The sequence below is a fragment of the Canis lupus genome, chromosome 18, assembly GCF_011100685.1.
Source record: "Canis lupus familiaris isolate Mischka breed German Shepherd chromosome 18, alternate assembly UU_Cfam_GSD_1.0, whole genome shotgun sequence".
Taxonomy (NCBI): domain Eukaryota; kingdom Metazoa; phylum Chordata; class Mammalia; order Carnivora; family Canidae; genus Canis; species Canis lupus.
In genome coordinates this window covers 50,969,674-50,987,643 of record NC_049239.1, presented here as the reverse complement: position 1 = coordinate 50,987,643, position 17,970 = coordinate 50,969,674, and the positions used below count along the sequence as shown (strand labels likewise).

Genomic DNA, 17,970 nt, shown 5'->3' with positions numbered 1-17,970 from the left:
GGAGGTGCCACTTCGCCTATTAAATTAGCAACAGTGTTGTAAAACAATCAGATTTAGTGCTGGTAAGGCCTAGGGAGACAGACACACAAGGTGAGGTCTGGATATCAGGGCAGCTCTCTGGAAATCCTATCAAGAACCTTTGAAATATTTATGCCCCTTGGCCCAGTGGTTACCATTCTAGGAATCCAACACAAGGAAATATTCTTTTTTTTTTAATTTAATTTTATTTTTTTAAATTTTTATTTATTTATGACAGTCACAGAGAGAGAGAGAGAGAGAGAGAGAGAGAGAGGCAGAGACACAGGCAGAAGAAGAAGCAGGCTCCATGCACCGGGAGCCCGATGTGGGATTCGATCCCGGGTCTCCAGGATCGCGCCCTGGGCCAAAGGCAGGCGCCAAACCGCTGCGCCACCTAGGGATCCCAAGGAAATATTCTAAAATGGGAACGAAGATGGATGCAGAAAGATGTTCAAAACAGCATTATTTACAATAGAAAATAATTAGAAGCCACTTAAAGATCCAACAATAGGGCACCTATACAGACATTATAAAATCATTAAGAATGACTATTTGCACAACTCTATTTACAAGGGAAATGCTTATAATGTGATGCTACAGAAATTAAAAAGGTAAATAATACGATTTCATGAAGCTTTTTTTAGGTGAGGAAAAGAACTAGAAGGAGCTCTGTCAGACAACATGTCACTCATTCCTGTATTCTAGAATTGGTGCGGTGTTGTTCTTTTCCTTCTCTATCTTCTCTAAACAGTCTATATCTTCTCCACTAGGGGTGTATTATTTACAATTAGCACTAAGGAGGCATATACGGAAGGGGGAGGAAGATCTTTGCAGAAAAAAAAGGTAAGGGGAGCGCCTGAATTGTCTCCCTGGGGGAGGTAAAGGACTCAGCATTTGTCCTGTGAAACCACAGGCAGTAAGGCTGAGCCCCCTCTCCCTCACAGTGGGGCCACCTCACCTTCCTCATCTCTTGGTTAACGAGACGGCTATGGGTCTTCCTCACCTGTGTACAGATGAGCAGCCTCACAGCTGAGGGGCAGTGGCACCAAGATTCTCAAACCTCCAGAAGTTTCAACTATTTTCCAGGGAGGCCAAGCTTTTCTCCCGCCTGGGTGGGTTTGCTCCTGCTACCACTTAGGCACTTACCTATCATCTTGTGTGTAAACACCCCCTTCTACTCCTGCTCTCTTTTCCAAATACAGAAAGGGATCACTGGAGGCTGTGTGGAAGGTGGGCATCAAGTGCCTCTCAGCTCACAGCTAGGAAAAGAGGGAGCCTGAAACACCCACGCAGGCCTCAGAGCTCAATCCACCATGACTGATCTTCACAGATGCCGCCCCCCGCCTCTGGGCTGGGACAGAAGCCTCCAAATGCTGCTGAACCCGCATCCAAGCAGATCAAGCCCTGGGGTACAGCAGAGAGCCAGGCAGAAGTTCACAGAGAAGGGATCCCTGGGTGGCGCAGCGGTTTGGCGCCTGCCCTTGGTCTCGCGATCTCGGAGACCGGGGATCGAATCCCAAGTTGGGCTCCCGGTGCCTGGAGCCTGCTTCTCCCTCTGCCTGTGTCTCTGCCTCTTTCTCTCTCTCACTGTGTGCCTATCATAAATAAAATAAAAATAAAATTAAAAAAAAAGAAGTTCACAGAGTAGATCAGGGCCCTCTCCCTGAAGTCAGAGCACTGGGGAAAGGAATGCAGAGAGCAGCCCCATCCAGCCACTGGTGGCCCAGCATGCAAGCCTGGAGTCCATAGGCCTGGGTCTGCCCCAGCTGAGATCCAGGCTCCCAAGACCTCATGTCCTCATCTGTGAAACTGGAAACCACCACCCCCAACCTCGGTGGGTCATCCTGGGGGCCACTGAGCCCGTGCCCTGAGCATGGCAGGATTGCTGAGACACTAGCACTTGCTTCCCAGAAAAGAACAAGGGCAAGAAGGTACTCCATCTCCATGCAGCCCCACACAACCCACATTCCTGCGCACACTCCGCAGCACCAGGGCCTGCCACCCCAGTGTGCCTGGCCCATGCTCTCCCCATAGCACTCACCCTGCAACAGCCAGGCACCCACAGCGGCTTCTGCCCAGGGAGGCCGTGGACAGCTGGCTGCTCTGCCTGAGGTCACTGGCACTGGGATACAAAGGCCTCAGGCACTAGAGTGCTGGAAGCCTGGGTGGTAGCCAAGACTGAAATCAGGGGAAGGGGCGCCCCCAGTGGCTCTGGGCCCGAAGCAAGGGGAGGCAGAGAGGTCCAGTCATGAAGGCAGCAGGTGACTCACAGCCTGCCCTGACCCCCTGGGGCCAGGAAAGATTGCAAGGGAGGTGGTCTGAGGCAGGCTACCAGCCAGCAGACAGACAGCAGGCAGCCATGACTGATTTAGGACCTGCTGCCACTTGGGGTTAAAGGCACAGAAACATCAGTGAGCAAGGAGAGCGGGGTCTGGGAGGCTAGGAGGGCGGAGCTCGTGTGGATGACAAAGGACACAGGTCATGCTGCCCCGCAGAGCCCAGGCAGAGCTGAGTCACACATGACCCTGACCCCCCACCCCTCCTGCCCACCAATGCTAGGCTTGGGACAGGAGCACACAGAGCTGAACTAAAATGTCACCTCAGGGGGATCCCTGGGTGGCTCAGTGGTTTAGCGCCGACTTCAGCTCAGGGTGTGATCCTGGAGACCCAGGATCGAGTCCTGCATCGGGCTCCTTGTGTGGCATGGAGCCTGCTTCTCCCTCTGCCTGTGTCTCTGCCTCTGCCTCTGTGTGTGTGTGTGTGTCTCATGAATAAATAAATAAAATCTTAAAAAAAAAATGTCACCTCATTCCCATAACATGTCCACCCTTCCTAGAACTTTGCTAACTCAGTACCCAGCCTCTCCCCTTGTCAAATCCCACTCTCCTCCTAGACCTGAAACCCAGGGGTGTGGGGGTCAGGTGCCTGGTGCTTCCTGAGACCTTTCCAGAATCAATTACAGTTGAGGGAAACCTGCAGGACAGAGGTGGGTTGCCTCACAGAGCCCTCTCTTCCGGGAAGTAGGACATTGTGGGTCATGTGTGAGAGTCCACTCATGGTATGTTGAGTTTGAGGGATGGGCCAAAGGGAGGCGTTGAAGGGAGGTGCTGAGTGGGCAGATTCTACTGCTCCCTGAATCTTGCCCCATCTCCTAACCCTGGAGGGAGGAGAGGCCCTGTGCAGTGCTGGGTGGGGGTGGGGGTAGGGGGGATGCTGTGGAGGCAGGAAGCCATGCCGCTGGAGGCTGGCGAGATCTACTGGTAGAAGTGGAGTCCCTGAGATGGGAGCAGAGGGCAGTGGGGAGGTCTCCAAGTACCAAACTCCTTTCCCACAGCCCTCCTAGAGGGGCTGCCTCTGGCATTAAATGGGGCCCCTTGCTCAGAGATCAAGCCCTGGCATCGTGGAGTCACCTGAGTCCCAGCCTCTCCCCACAGTGGCACTTTCCCAAAAACAGCCTCTGGAGTGCCAGCCTTCCCTCAGACACTGTTCCAAGTGGCATCCTTGTCATCCTCACACCAGGGCAGAGAACACCCAAAGGTGCTGGTCACAGGGGAGTGGTGTGGGGTTGGGGCCAGGCTCCCACTGTGGGTTTTTGGTTAGTGGATGGTAACCACAAAATCCTCAAACTCATTGATAATCTGGCTAAGAATCTCCCTTAAAAGCTCCAAGGGCCTCGCTAAACAAAACTGGCATCTTGGAAAGCTCTCATGTTGTTGCATTATGACCTTCCCTGATCCTCCCTGATAGAGCTGGAACCCTTCAGCCAGCGAGGCTGCTTTCCTGGACAGCACAGCCTTGCTGGCTGGATCTCCTCAGGAGAGGCAAGGCTGCTCAGATGCTATCAGAGCAAAGAGCCTCTGGTTATCTGCCCCAGGCACACCATGTTGCCTTGCTCCATGCTGATGATGTGCATGGGTGAAAATCTTCCCTAACATCAGCGATGGGGAAAGAAATAGTAAGAGAAAAGCAACTACTGTCACCTGCAGATCTCTTACCCTGGTTTCCTCTCCAGAGAGCTGACAGTCCCAGAGAGGCCTGTTTGCTATTTTTTGCAAATGCCAGCTGACAGATCTCTTTCCTTGGCCTTGGGTTGTACATTAGAGACAGGGAATAAGACGGCTTTGACTCTCACTTGGGACATGTAAACAACGCCTTGCCGGCAAGCGTGAGGCAGAATGAAGCAGGGAGTGTCTGAACACCTGCTTTCTCCCTGCTGCCTCTCAGTGTGACTCCACACTTTCTACTTCTCCCTGAGCTTCGATTTCTCCTCCAACACTGGATCAATAAGCTCAGCATTCTCCTTCGAGAAGGCAGTGATAACAATCAAGTCAGGATGGTGCCTACAACAACCCGTGGAAGGAGGGAGGGGAAAGGTGTGGACACCTTCTGCCCAATCTCGATGATCTGCCCGCTTTGCTTCTAGGACATCCGATGCTCACCAAGCTCTGCCTACATGCCAGGCCGGTGCTGGCGGGTGGGGACACACGCTGACCAGCACACCGAGCAGTGCCTCTACTCTTTACCAGGTAACTGAGCTACGCATGGGATGTTCTGCAAGTACTAACTCAGGTATCTCTTATCATTCCCTGGTATGGATAAGGAATCCAGTGTAGGGGTATTACAGAACACCCCAGGTCACCTAGCAGGGCTGGTTTAGAGCCCAATTTGTACACTGCCCTCCGAAGCAGGAGCTCTGATCCATGAGGGCATTTGGAGTCATCACAACTAAAGGAGTAAGTTGTGGCTTTCATCAAAAGTACACCATGACAGGTACTTGGAAACCAAAAATCAAAAATCACAGTCTTGATAAAAACTGTGTCACTGGTCTGAACTTGCAGCAGGGCCCCCAGGGGCACTCTGCCACTTCCCACCAGGGAGCCGGCTAGCAGTGCCAGCCTTCATGTGTTTCTGGTAAGCTACAGCAGCTTCAATTTGTCCAATAAATAGTCAAAATGGCACTAGAAGTCCCACCACTTCAGACCTAGACTACATCTCCCAGGCTGCCTCTTGCAGCAAGGAGCAGCACAAAATTCTGCTGTCAGGCCACTGTTGTCCAAATTTTGGTCCACACAGTACGGCCACTGTGCTAAGGGTGGGTGTACTCTCAGCCAGAGGAGCCCTGCTGGGACCAGGCTAAGGCAGCCACCTGCATGGTCACTGTGGCCAAGCGTCAGGCCCTGGAATGCTCCTTCAAGGATCTGTACTGCTTCCACCCTAAATATCCCTGGTCTTCACATGGCATCTCCTACAGCCTTAGGGGGCAGCTGTGGGCAGGAAGCTCACTAGAAGGGAGAGCCGTGGCTCTGCTTTGGGGGTGCCTGGCTGATGGCAGTTTTGGAAGCCCTCAGTCTGGACTGCCCGCCACTCGTTCCCAAGCCCTTCAGCAAATCCACATCAGAGGTATGTAGGGGGGCAGCAAGAAGAGGTGAGAAGGGAGAGCAGATCAGAAACAGGCCCCAGGAATCTCCAAATGAACTAAAAAGACTCCTGTATATCTACTCCCCCGACCCTCCCCAGCACCAGCACCCCCACCAGGCTCCTTCCCCGGCCCCCAGCTGGCCTCTGCAGGGCCAGCAAAAGCAGGTCGAAACCAGAAGGAAGAAGTTCTTGGCAGAGGACTCCAGCCATGGCAAAAGCAAGCCTCTGGTGGATGGGGCCGCTCTTGGGGAGCTTTCTCTCCAGGCAGCTCTTGCACTGTCCTAAACGTGTCCAAGACGGGGCCTCAGGACTGGTGGCCAGCAGGGACAGATGAAAGGAAAGAACTCAGCCGGTATCAAAGAGCCTAAGAGAGGCCTGACTAGGGCTATGATGTCTGGGTAGGGGAAGCTGAAGGGAGGACACAAAAACAGTGAAGGTGACAGACAAAGTAGAAAGAGCGAGAATACCAAAGTCAGAGACAGGAGTGGAAACAGCATGTGGCCCAGGGCAGCACAGCCGGCTGCTGCCCTAAGTGGCCACAAGGGTTCAGAGACACACCAGCATGGCCCCACAGGCCCCTCCTGCTCCCCTGGCCCTCTGATTTCAGGCAGCAGGCACAGGGGAGAGGGTGGGACAGCCACGCCAGAACAAATGGTGCTGTGTGAGTTGCTGGGATGTGCAGGCAGGGGGACGGAGCAGGCTCAGAGAAAGGAGGCGAGGAAGGGGTCTGGTCCTGCAGGGAAGGACAGGACTGAGGAGGGGGCAACTGGCATAGCAACTGGCATAGCCTCTTTCAAGGACAGGGAGCCTTGCAGGGCGAACAGTGCCCCCTGGTGCAAAAGGAGAGCTACTGCTGACCTGCGCATGCTTGCCTAGGTACCAGCTTGTCAGAAGGCCACTGGCCCTGAGTGCTCTGAGTCCTTTAGGACTCACTCAGAAGTCAATCCTGGACACCCACCTCCTCAGTGAGCTTGAACCTCCCTGGAAAAGCTCTGTCATTGTCCTTGCCACACCCCACTGTCTTCCTGTCTATGGAGGATGTCTATAAGGTCCTCCATGGCACAGCTGTCCATGGCAAGAAGCACTTCATGTCCTAATGATTCGTTGACCCATCTCATGAGCCACTGTGAGGACCTTGGGGATAGGATCCTCAGTTTATTTTGTCTTCTGTTGACTTCCTAGCACTCTGTACTGTGCCCGACACCATGACTAAATGTCTGGGGAACAAATGAACAAACCAATGAATGAATCCTCCAGATCACACAAGCTTCCAGAAATATTATGGCATGCTAATGCAAACGGTCATGACCCCTGCTAGGAGCAGCACACACAAGTTAGTGGGGCATACAACACAGATTAGAGCCCAAAGGGTTGATAAGGAAGTTTAGTTAAAAGGGCAAGGTCAGCAAAAAGCACCTCCCAGATGGAAGGTGGGAACCAGGAGGGCTGAGCAAGGTGCTCAACACTAAAGACTCCATTCTGGATGGTGGCTGGATAGGAAGACAGGTACCAGAAGGCAGCAGGGATGCAGGTGGTCCCGGAAGCTCCTTGATCCCTTCACAGGATACCACCCCAGCTGGAGAGTCACATAGGACCTCCTCCCCCACTTGCTCACCCAGTTCACTCCAACCCCAAGGTGGCAGGAAAGTGAATGCCAGTGTATGGAATGAACTGTGTTCCTCAAGGAACTGTGTTCCTTCTACTCTGTGGAAGTCCCAACCCCAGGCCTCAGAATGTGATCTTAGCGGGAAACAAAGTCTTTGCAGGGGTAATCAGTGAAAATGAAGCCCCTGGGGTGGCCCTAATACAATATGCTTGGTGTCCTTATAAAAAGGAGATATTCTGACACAGAGAAAGACAAAGAGAGGGAAGATCATGTAATGACACACAGGGAGAAGACAGCCATATGTCCAGAAAGATTCATCTACAAGGATTGCTAGAAAGTACCAGGAGTCAGAAGATAAGTAAGGACCCCTATGGCTTTGGGAGGAAGCACATGTCCTGCCAACACCTTTAGACTTCTGGCCTCCAGAAGTGTGAGATAATAAATCTTTGTTATGAGTTCTGGGGACTTTGCTATGGCAGCCCTAAGGGAACACATGCCCAGGTTCCCCACTAATGACCAGGACCTACAGAGACTCTAAAACCAAGGACCAGGTTGGGGGGCACAGGCTGATAAAAATGCCCCCTTCTTTTACCTGCTCAGGTTGACACAGGCCACAGCAGGGCCTTCAGAACAGGGAGCTATTTAGGATTGTGATCAGTGATCCCTCCAGGGAAGGCCGAGTGGGAGGCAGCAAACACGAGCAGTGAGCAGCGCCAGCACGAGCACCAGCTGCATGAAGAGCAGGCAGCCAGCAGGAAACCCTCCTGAAGAACACCAGGACTGAAGCATCCAGGACAAGGAAGCGGGGGGAGGCAATTTGGGCGTGAGGCAGCTGGAGCAAAGGCCAAGGAGCAAACCGCCTAGTGGATGTACACTGAGGCCAGAGGCAGGAATGAAGGTGCTCAGGAAGAGGCCAAGGGCAGACACCTGGACTCTGACAGCAAGGGGCAGGGACCAGATCCCCTGGGTCAGGAGGTGCCATCCAAGAAACCAGGCAGGGAAGAAGAGTGCTGCAATTCAGCGGGACCACTCTGCCCATCCTGAGGAAGGTGATGTGAGGAGGAAAGATGAGAGGGTGGAAGACAACTGAGGAAGACATTCTAACATAGGCAAGAGACAACAGGAACCCAGAAACGCAGCAGCGGCAGTACCTCCAGCACCTCTTAGATAAAGGATAGTGGCCACAAGTAAGGATGACTCATGACTCTTGTTTGAAAAGTGGGGATGAATAGCGGTAACACCAAGTTAAAGAACACAGAAGTGGCTGTAGGTAGAGAGCAGCAAAGAAGAGCAACACCCACAGCCCTCATAAGGGCCACCCGGTCCTGAGTCCCCTGTGGTCACACACAGCCCCCCCACCAACCCCACAACAGTTCCTGTGCCCTGAGAGCACGGGTCTAGAGCCGCAGGAGGTGAGACCCAGGCAGGCTAGATGATGCTATCTCCGGCCATCAGGCTCTGGAGAGGCTCCACCTGGGGTGGGGACAGGCAGCAGAGACAGCCTGTGAAGCCCTTGAGTCCCGCCATGCCCAGGCTTTCCAACCTGCATCCACGTCAGCCTTCAGCATGAATGGACAGCCAAGATCACCAGCTATTTGAGCTCACCCCAAATTCACCAAAACAAATGGAGAATAAAAAACAAGAAACTCTCAGAAGAGTAATATGGAGAGCAGATAGTTAGAAAGAAACTATAATTAATCTCAGAGAAGTAAGAGAAGCTATTGCATTGAGAGGCGGCAGCTATTTTAAAGGCAGGAGAAAGAGCTCTAGGAAATTAAAAATAGTTTCAGACATTTTTAACGATAATAAATAGAAGAATGAGAAGACAGTTAAGGACATTGCCCAGAGAGCAGAACAGGAAGACTGGCACATAGCAGTCCCAGGGCTGAGGACGTGCAGTGGTGGCGAGGGTGCTTGGAGATGCCAGTGTGACGCTGCGAGTCCCACCTGGCAAGGGGACCCAGCGGTATCCAACAGCTTCCTGCATGAGTTTGCTGGCACCACTGTCATAAATCATCACAGACTTGGTGGCGTAAAACAACAAAGGTATATTCTCTCTCTGTTTTAGAGGCCAGAAATTCAGCATCAAAATGGTCCAAATGGAGATGCTGGCAAGGCTACACTCCTTGCAGAGGCTCGGGAGGGGGTGTCCTACCCCATGGCACCCTGCTTGTGGCACCTGGACACCTCTGCTTATGGCCATATCCCTCTGGTCTTGGCCTCTGTGGGCACTTGGCCTTCCCTGACATGTGTATTCTCCCACCTCTATCTCCCAAGGACACGTGTGACGGCATTAAAGGGTCCCTGGATAATCTGGGGTCATCCCCATGTCAAGGTCTTCTACTTCATCACCTCCACAAAAACTCTCTTTTAGGGGTACCTGGGTAGCTCAGTGGTTGAGAGTCTGCCTTTGGCTCAGGTCATGATCCCAGGGTTCCGGGATCAAGTCCCATATCGGGCTCCCTGCAGGGAATCTGCTTCTCCCTCTGCCTATATCTCTGCCTCTCTGTGTCTCTTATTAATAAGTAAAATCTTTAAAAACAACAATAACAACAACAAACAAAAATAACAAACTTTTTTCATTAGAAGGTGCCATTTACAGGTTCCAGGGACGAGGACCCGGAGATCTTTGGGGGCACTCATCCAGGCTACTATGCTTCCAAAAAGGAGACTGAGAAGGCATGTAAGAGTCTTCAACAGTGACACTGAGCCAGAAGCTACTTCTGAGGGAAGACGTCCTCCAAACTACAACTCTCCACCTGGTTAGTCTACCAGTCAAATGTGGGGGCAAAATAAAGACCCTTTTCAGGCACACCCAGCAAAGGCAAGTTCACATCCCAGGAGCCTGTTGGCCTGGGAAGCTCCTGGGGAGAGGAACTAACAAGACAAGGGAGTAAACCAAGATGTGGAATGCGGGAGCCAGCAGAGAAAGAAGCAGGGGACCTCTAGGGAAAGTAATGACAGAGAACCACTGCCCTGGACAACAGCAGAAGTGGGAAGGCTCCCAAGGGTGGGGGTGGGGGAGGCTCCAGGGGAGGGGAGGGAAGTCAGGGAGTTAAGTAAACAACTAAAAAAAAAAAAAAAAAAAAAAGGCTAGATTGCCTGAAGTCCCTGAAAGAATGGAGAGGGGATAGCAATTTACAATTTAGGGATGAAGAATGAGGCAAATAATAACTCCAGGAAACTGAGAAGGTATACAAGAAAATGTTACCATGTATACACTTGGAAGTTCTCAAGTATGACTATTAATACTTGATTTTAATAATGTGCAAACTGAAAATGTACTTAAAAATGGTTACCTAACCAGGGAAAGTGGGTACAGGTAGGGGGCTTAGGCAGAGGTAAAAGCAAGCAAAATCTTCCATAGCAGGAGCCCAGCAATCAAAAGTCCTGTGTAAATAGGGTTGTCAGCAGCTAGGAGTAAAGAGTTTGTCTTTGGGGAGACAATCAAGGAGGGCAGGTCAGAGAGGGGACTGAGGGAGTTTTTATAGGCCTCATGACACAATTTGACCACCCCAAGTGTCCACATGTATTATTATGATAAAATTACAGCTAAAGTTAACAAAAGGAAACAGTTCCTACAAGCAGTTCCAATTTCTCTCGCTGTTCTTCCAATCCCATCCCTCACCTCTTTCCTCCTCCCCTGATCCCTAGGTGTGTTACCATAAGCCAGTTGCTGGGGTGCTCCCCCTTTATAGATTTTACGCTGATTAGATAGATATATGCCCAGAAAACATACACCTGTATTTTAATTTTTCCATAAATTATATACTGTCATTTTTTAACTCAGTTTTTTCACCCAACATATTTGGAATCTATCTACATTGATACAAGTCGATCTAGCTCATTAATTTTAATGGCTTCATAACAGTATACATATCACAGCTCATCCATGCCCAAATGAGGGACACAGAGGTTGTCTCCAAATTTTAGCTATCAAAAACTGTATATGGATTGGCAAATGGATCATTGTTGAAACTGGGGGACAGATACATGAAACTCACTGTACTATTTGTTCCATTTTTATGGATGTTTGGAAACAACCATAATAATATCAATTAAAATGTTAAAAATGAATAACCTTGAATCCGTGTACAAAATATGCAGGAATTTCTCCAGGTCCTACACATGGAATTGGAACTGCTGCCCCAGATGGCAGACACATTTTACCGGTTTTTTTTTTTTTTTTTGAGAGAATGTGTGCACCAGTGGGAGGGCAAAGGCAGAGGGAGAGAGAGAGAATCCCAAGCAGGCCCCACGTTCAGTACAGACCCTGATGCTGGGCTTGATCCCACGACCTTGAGATCATGATCTGAAATCAACACTCGGAAGCTCAACTGACTGAGCCACCCAGGTGCCCCCAGCTGGCGCATTTTAAATGTCAATACTGTGATGCCTGTGATTGAGTGCCTGCCTTTGGCTCAGGTTGTAATCCTGCAGTCCTGGGATCGAGTCTCCACAGGGAGCCTGCTTCTGCCTATGTCTGTGCCTCTATGTGTCTCTCATGAATAAATAAATAAAAATAAACAAATAAATAATAAATGTCAATACTGCCAAATAGCTCTCTAAAGCAGTTGTCCCAATACTTCACACAGCTACCAGAAGCACAGCAGAATTTCTATTTCCCCAAACCTCTGCTAACTCTTCTACTGTTAGATTTTGATTTTTGTCAATCTCATAGGTAGAAAATCATTTCTCTGATTATTAGTAAAGTTGGATATTTTCTCAAGATTGTTGAGATTATTTTTAGATTTTCTTTTTTATGAATTGCCTGTTCATATCATTTGCCCCTTTTTCTAATGGACTGGTTGTCTTTTCTTTACTGAGTTGTATTAAGTCTTTATGTATTTTAAATATGAACCATTCTCCATTATACACACAGCAGGCTTTGTTCCACATGACAGAGTACTTAGTCCTACAAAGAGGAGAGGGAGAGAAGAGACAGTAAGAGACAGCAAGCCCAGGGAGGGTCCCCCTGGCACAGGTGAAAGACTGACGTGGAAGTCGATAGAGAATGCCTCCCTCCTCTGAAACCAAAGTACCTACATTTCCTGGAACAGTCCCAGTGGAAATATGCCAGTGCCTAGCCACAGGCAGGATGCAGTGGCACCTGACACACTGAGCAGGCCACAGCCTGAAATGACCAGTAGCTCTTGGACTCTGGCTCTTCAGGCTGAGGAGCCCAAAGACATCACATTCCAGGAGGCACAACCAGAAGAGCAGCAGCAGAAGGAAGATAAATTTGCAGATGGCAGGGCATCCTGTTCATATCCAAACTCCCTGTTAGCAGCAGCTGTTCCAAGAACCAGGAATAATTAGTCCAAGTTGCATCAGAGACGACTGATATTTAACTTTAAGAAAAATGTCTGGCCAGTCAGATCAGCAAAAGATACAGATTAGACAAAGAAGTGGTATTTCCCTCTGAGGGGGCTTTTAAAAGAATTGAGACAGTTTTCTGAATGAATGGGCTTAGGTCAAGTGACTCTTTTGGAATAGCAAAATGTTAGAATGATTGTATGAGAATTCTTGAATTTTGGTTGTGATTATCCTCAGGAAATGGGGAAGCAAAGCAGTTTTCTACCTGTATTTTGGCATATTCCTACAAAATGTTGTTTTAATATTCTTTCTTTAGAGGAAAAAAAAGCAAAAGTGATGTTTGGAGTTTAGATATTTTATTTATTTATTTATTTATTTATCTGTTTGTTTATTTATTTATTTATTTATTTAAAGATTTTATTTATTCATGAGAGACACATACACAGAGAGAGAGGCAAAGACACAGGCAAAGAGAGAAGCAGGCTCCCTGCAGGGAGCCCGACATGGGACTCGATCCCGGGACTCCAGGATCACAGCCTAGGCTGAAGGCAGGTGCTAAACCGCTAAGCCACCCAGGGATCCCCTAGATATTTATTAAGTATGTTTTACTTTACAGTGTACCATGGATCAGAGACCTGCAGCCCACAGCACAACCTGGCCAGAACCGTGAGCAGCAAGATCACTTACCTCAATCTCTTCCCACACTCGTGACTTCACTCTCACCCAACATAAAACTAGCTGAGGGCTGCCATTCAGTTAAAATCTGATGTTCGGGGCAGCCCTGGTGGCTTAGCAGTTTAGTGCTGCCTTCAGCCTGGGGAGTGATCCTGGAGACCTGGGATCAAGTCCCATGTCAGGCTCCCTGCATGGAGCCTGCTTCTCCCTCTGCCCATGTCTCTGCCTCTCTTTCCTTCTGTGTCTCTCATGAATAAATAAATAAAACCTTTTAAAAAAATAAAATAAAATCTGATTTTCGGATAAATAGTACTTTTTTTCAAAGTGTGAGTATATACCATGCAGTATTTATTGGGGTATATTACAAAAATAATTTTTTTAAGATTTATTTATTTATTTATTCATGAGAAACACACACAGAGAGAGGCAGAGACATAGGCAGAGGGAGAAGCAGGCTCCATACAAGGAGCCCGACGTGGGACTCGATCCCAGGTCTCCAGGATCACACCCTGGGCTGCAGGCGGCGCTAAACCACTGTGCCATGGGGCTGCCCGGTACATTACAAGACACCATGAGAAACAGGGTCTGCCTGCCCAGCTGAGGACCCCCCGCGAGCCACACAACACAGATGCGGCTCACTCCTGCTGGCTCCCACTGGCTCCTGGACTCTGCTTCTGTCCAATTCTGTGGTCAGTGTCATCACACCAGGAGCTACAATCGGCCACAGTGGGCAGACATAGACCAGAAATTTGCAAACTCGGTGATCAGGGCCCTTTCCTTACCTCTCAGACAGCCACTGAAAGAGAACCCAGATGGCTCGAGTATCCCACCTTGACACAGAGACAGGCAGGGGGGTGGCTGCATGAATGGCACCCCTTCTCCATTTTCTTTTTGGCTACAGAACCCAAATAAAGAGGCCTCTGTTTCTTTTGTAAAAGCCTGATGTACAAGTGCCTAATGCAGTTAAAACATGAGGGTGAGCTAGGAAAGAAATGAATTTGGCACTCTCCATGTCTTAAGGAAGTTCAGAAGCCATTCCGCAACACCAATTAACCTGTGAGAATATCAAACTAGAGATTCTTTTGATAATCTCATTTAACAACACAAAAATTATTCTTTTGTTTTCTAAGGGACTGATTTCTTTGTTCACATCCTGACACCCTGTCTCCCCCTCCTTCCCTCTTAACCAGTACAGGCATTTGCAAGTTGAAGTGTGAGGATTTAAAATAATAGCTGTTGGATATAGATGCGAAATGTCAATTCTACAACAGAACTACCTCCCCACCCTCTTCCTGCTCTCCCAAATGACACACACACCTCAAAACCCAAACTCAACACTTCTTCCTGTCTTCCATCTGCCCAGGAACCAGGGCTTCAGTTTGGGGAACATCTTCAGCTCTTCCCTCTCCCTCACCCACCATCTAGTCAAGGAGGCCTGTCAGTTCCTGTCTCTAGACAGGAGGCCTGTCATGTTCTTCTTCCTTTCATTTCCAAGAACATACCCTAGATCATCTCTTTCATGCTACTTCAACTAGTGCAAAAGGCTCCTAAACATTGCCAACCATTACTCTGGGTTAGCTTTAGCTACCAATCTGCACTATACACTAGTGGTAGTTAGCACCCCAAATACAGGCCTTATTTCACTCTCCTCCTCTCCCCACCCCCCCACCCCCACCCACAGGTAAGCTCTCCCTCCTGCTGGCCTTTTCCTCATCAGCACAACCTGCCTTTCCAGCCTGATTGCCCATCAGTCCTCAGCCTCCTGAATCTTGTAACTCCAGCCAAACTGCCTCCTCCTTGTTCCTGAAGAATCCACGTACTCTCCATCTCCCTTGGAGCAGTCTTCCCCAGGATGCCTCCACCTTAACACCCTTCTCCTTGTGCTGACCTGTGCAAAGCCTCCGGCTGGGTTACGCATCTCATTTTCCTTTCTCCTAAAATCGCAGCAGAACTTGAATGAAGAGTTTTTTGTGGTCATATTTAAAGCTCTAAAGCCCCGAGGACAGAGAGAGCAGGAGAGGAGACCACAGCCACACAACCTGGAAACTGAAAGGCAGCTGATATCTGATCTCAGGTCATCTATCTGGTGGTGGGGAAGACTGGGGTTTCTCCACGGAATCCATGGAAGACTAGGAAGCAATGGCTCTGGGGCCCCTGGGACTGGGCTGAGCTGCTCCTCTCATGTCTAGAGACTACTCACCTCTTCTGCTCTCTCCTGAAGAACAGACATTTAGTCTCTGGAGAGGGCAAAGCCTAGGGTCTACATTGGCGGATGTGAGGCACAGTCAAGGGCCTGGCTATCTGGTCAAAAAGGGTGATGGAAGGTTCAGTCAACCTCCGCATGCTGTTGCCTTATCCTCCTCTGCTCCCACAACACAGCAGCCCATCCTTCCCTCCTTGGAGACCTGACCTTCTTAAGGGGGAAGACCTCAGGATATTGACACTGAGGGCCCCCAACAAAGGGCACACATATCACCTACTGTGCAGCTTAGGAATCGGACTCCCAGGCAGCTTTTAGCCCCTGGTAGCAATCATGAGCAGGCCACCAAAGGTCACTGGGCAGCAGAAGACAGAGGCCCTAAAAGGCAGAGACCAAAAGAAAGCAGCAGAAAAATGCAACTGGGAGGAAACAGCCTGTGCAAGGGAAAAAAGGCAAACACACATTAATATCCTCGGAGAAGTCAGGAAAGACTACAGTACCAGCAAATCAACAGGCAACTATGCACAGATTGTTAAAGGCCCATTCAGAGAGCTACCAGAGCTCTTGGAAATTAAAAATATAGAAACGGAAGCAGAAAGACAAACAGGAAATGGGCTTGAGATGAGAGCAAAAAGAATCAGAGGGCTGGTCCAAGCGCTCCATTGACAGGAGTCTCAGAAAGAGAGAACAGAAAAAAACAAAGGGGTTACAGTAAACTCAAGAAACTCCCTGCACAGGAACACATTTCCACAGAAGGACACACCAAGAGCCAACAAGATGGATGAACCCCAGACCCACACCAGGCGTGTTGTGAAATTTCAGGTCCTATGAGTTTTCAGAAAAGGAGGAAAAGGGAGAAGGACAAAAAAATCAGACATCAGCAAGGTTTAGGATTTCTCAACAGCAACTCGGGAGGCCAGAAAAGTATAAAGCGATCCTTCAAAATTGCAAAGGGAAAACTATTTCAAACCTGAAACTCCATATCTAGCTGAACTATCAGTTATGTGTACAGGTGAAATAAAGACAGGGGCTGCCCAGCTGACCTCCCTGGCACTCGGCACTCCTTCTCAGGAAGCTACTGTAGACAAGCTCCACCAAAACAAGGCAGTGGACAGGCCAGAAATGCAGCAGGAACTACAATGAGAGGTGGCAGGAAGACCCCAGAGCATAGGCCACATAAGGAAAGGGGGCGTGCTGGGGAAGGCAAGGGCCAGACTGGAACCCCTCCGTGGACACCCCTGTCTCTAGGGGACCTGAAGGAAAGCAGTGGCAGCATTTCTACTGATGGGACCCATGGTGAGTCTGGCTGAACACAACTGTGAGGCAGGGAGGCAGCATGAATGACACCTTAGCCTGAGCCTTCCATTCCGGTGCACCAGCAGGGGAAGAAGCCAAACCTGCCCCACTCACAGGAGTTCTGCTATAGAGACATAAAGTTGCTCTGATGAGTGTAGAATATTCCTAAAAGCAGACTCGAGGCGCAGGTAACAGCAGGTGCCTCTGGAGAAAAGACGTGAGGAAAATGTCTATCTTTCACCGCTTACCCCTCTGACTCGACAACATGTGATTGATTATTCAAAATATGAAGTAAATACAATATATGACAAAGAGATCCACCCACTCTCAAGACCCCTCCCACAGGGAGTCGTCCCTGGCTCCCCACCCATGTCCCAGACATGGCCAGGGAAGGCTCTGGTGTCTTCCTGCTTCTCACTGAGCACTAGGTAGCTAGTGCTGGCTGAGGCTGGACCTCCAGTTCTTTTTTTTTTTTTTTTTTTTTTTTTGACCTCCAGTTCTTTTGTGGTCAGATCTCACTCATCACTCATCTTTGAACTTGCTCCAAGAGCTCTGCAGTGGGAGGGGGGGCGCTTTCATTTTCTGCTCATTGGATGCCAGGCTTCCTCTAGCTTGCTTAATTCACACCACAATCGCAAGGGATCACCCCTCACTATACTGATAAGAAAAATCAGCCTCAGGAGGACCCACAGGGAGAAGACAACTCAAAAATCACCAAACCTATCCAAATCCAGAACCCCGTTTTTCACAAGAGTATCCAGTTTGGTGCCTGATTCACAGTAGGGTTCCAGAACTTTTAAACTAAACCAAAATGCAAGTTGGGTTGGAATTTTGGAATTAAAATTTTCCAGGGGATCTTCCCATGCTCTGAGACCCAGAAAAAGAGGCAGAAGGTGCTCAGTGGCAGGTAGCACCTCCGCCCCCAGGACTGCCAGCATCAGCCATTACAAAACAGTAGGAGTTTCCTCAGGAAGTCACAGACTTAGCCTACTGGATTACCCCCTGGGGGACAGGTCTGTGTGGGTTGTTTTAAACACCTTTATTGAGGTTGAATTCACACACCAGACAGTTCACACACTGAAGTACAATTCAGTGGTGTTCAGTCAATGGAGCTGTGCGTCCATCACCAGAATCAATTCTAGAACATGTTCACATCCCTTAGCTGTCATCACCTCACCTCTCACTAAGTTCTCTATCTTTCTGGATTCGCATATTCTGGATGTTTTGTATAAAAGGAATACAAAGGTTCTTCATGTCTGGCTTTTTTTCCATTGGCACAAGGTATCCGAGGTTCTTCCATGTGGCAGCGACTGCCAAGTCCTATCCCACTATAGAGACAGACCATGTTTTACTCACCTGTTCATGAGCTGATGGACATCCGGGTTGTTCCCACATTTTGGCTGTTAGGAACAAGCTGCTATGAGCATGTCTGTGCAGGTTT

The 17,970-nt window shown here is 49.4% G+C and overlaps 1 protein-coding gene and 1 long non-coding RNA gene across 5 annotated transcripts in view; one reads left to right on the top strand and one right to left on the bottom strand.

Moving 5' to 3' along the window:
- Positions 1-17,970, bottom strand: part of PC (pyruvate carboxylase) — a 100,452-nt gene that overhangs the window by 23,766 nt on the left and 58,716 nt on the right. Inside the window, exon 1 of one of the 4 annotated variants that reach the window (XM_038563787.1) lies at positions 2,060-2,210. The exons of the other annotated variants lie outside the window; for them this stretch is intronic. The gene's annotated coding sequence lies outside the window, so the exon portion shown is untranslated. Of the gene's footprint in view, positions 1-2,059; positions 2,211-17,970 lie in introns of those variants that run through there. 4 annotated transcript variants of the gene reach the window in all.
- On the top strand, positions 4,038-13,253 carry LOC111090994. Its single transcript, XR_005373602.1, has 3 exons — positions 4,038-4,544; positions 9,629-9,804; positions 12,975-13,253. It is a non-coding gene; the product is annotated as an uncharacterized LOC111090994 (long non-coding RNA).